The sequence below is a fragment of the Macrotis lagotis genome, chromosome 8, assembly GCF_037893015.1.
Source record: "Macrotis lagotis isolate mMagLag1 chromosome 8, bilby.v1.9.chrom.fasta, whole genome shotgun sequence".
Lineage (NCBI taxonomy): Eukaryota > Metazoa > Chordata > Mammalia > Peramelemorphia > Peramelidae > Macrotis > Macrotis lagotis.
The window spans coordinates 131,350,773-131,352,575 of record NC_133665.1 but is presented as its reverse complement, the minus strand read 5'-3'; the positions used below and the strand labels follow the sequence as shown (position 1 = coordinate 131,352,575).

The 1,803-nt window shown below is 40.2% G+C and overlaps 1 pseudogene; it reads right to left on the bottom strand.

The window, feature by feature from the left end:
* Positions 1-802: 802 nt before the first annotated feature.
* Positions 803-1,316, bottom strand: LOC141494968 (ubiquitin-conjugating enzyme E2 C-like; annotated as a pseudogene).
* Positions 1,317-1,803: the final 487 nt, after the last annotated feature.

The following is a 1,803-nucleotide window of genomic DNA, read 5'->3' as shown; positions in this document are numbered from 1 at the left end:
CATGTATATAGTGTTTTAAGGCTGGCAAAGAGCTTTATAAATATTATTTCATGTTTTCTTCACGAGTATGCTGAGAAGTATCTTCTTTTATTATCCTTGTTTTACAGATGAGGAAAATGAGACAAATAGAGGTTAGGTGACTTGCCCAGGTTCATACAAATAGTAAAGAAGGACCATAGCTGCAGAGATGAAAGAGGACCTTTGGGATCATCTAGTCTATCTCACTTATTTTCTATATGAGAGGGGGTTCCAGACCTCTTCCCAATAATTATCAAGGTCCTGGAAACTCAATCAATCAAGCAAAAGCATTTCAACTAGATATGACAGGAAGGATATTGGGATTAGCTGAGGAAACTCAGACATGCCCTGGGGGGTCCTGTACGAAAAAAATCAAAGGCTAGTTTAGAAATGAGTATTCAAGCATTTGAACATATAGAAGCACAGAGGAGAGAGCAGTTCTGGCTAAGGAGGTTGTCTCTGCCTCCTCCCCTGCCCCACTAATTATCAAATTGCTTTCTTTCCCAAAGAGGGAGAAGGGGAGAAATGATGGGAAAGCATTTGAAGCTCAAAATTTTAAAAAAGTAAACATTAAAATTAAAAAAACCTCAAAACTTTATTTATACATTAGTGTTGAGAGCTGAACTAGAGTTTAAGGGGAAAAAATGAAAACAATCTATGACAGAGTTCTGTACAGATGAGAGGAGAGGGAGAAGACATTATGAGGAAGGGGAAAAGATACACTAATACACATACATATAGACATATACACAAAACGAAGAGAATGTAGACTAGCTAACCAGAGTCAGGGCTCTTGGCTAGTCACGTCCTTCATGTAGGTTTTCAGCAGGTACTTTTTAAAGGTTCAAAGTTCAGCAGCGTGTGTGTTCAATGGGCTGTCAATGTGAGGTACTCTCAGCAGTAGAATGGTCTAAGCATCATACAGGGATGACCACCTGTCCTTGAGGATGTTCAAACAGTTATTGCCTTGAATATCAACATTAGAAAGTTAATAAGGGTATGACATTTCACAATGGGAGCATTATATGGGTAGCCACTGGGGAATTCCAGGGAGAGCTTGTGTCTTGGGTTTTCAAAGATTGTTCCAGTTGCCCCATGGATGTCCCAATTCATTTGAAGATATTGTTTGACACTGGGAAGACAGAAATTTCTTTGTCTTTAGACATCCTTAGGGTCATCAATTCCTACTCTAACTTCTCTCCTAGGGACCTGTGGGCAGCACCCACTCCAGGCTCTGTCCCCTTATGAGAAGTGGCAGTGGTGCTGGCAGCAGCTGGGCCATGATTCTGAGAGGCCATGAGGGACCAGAGGGAAAGGAAGAGAAACTCCTGGGCAGCAAATGGGCTCACCTGCTCACATTTGAATTCTATTAAATTTTTTTGTGTGTAATTGGAAAAAATAATAGTTTAAAAAACAAAGGAAACAACTTGTGGACTTCAAAAGTTTGGAGGATTTGGGCTCCTCATTGCCATCCTTTACAAAATTCCCAGAACAGTCGATGGTAATGGCAGCTGATGACTTCAGGTCAAAGGTAGACTAAACATACTGAAGAAAGACAACTTTGAGACTATAAAAAAGTACATTCCCTTTGAACTATGTCCAACTTACCATGCCCAAAAGGACTTCCATGTGGCTGTGAGTTACTTCCTTTGGTACATATGCTTTCCAAGCTTGAGCTCATATTTCCCTGTAGGTTTGTTGTACTTATGGGGAAGTATGCCACCATATTGGGGTAAACTATGTTCCAACTGTTCTTACTATACCACTTTAGTAAAAACCTGGTTT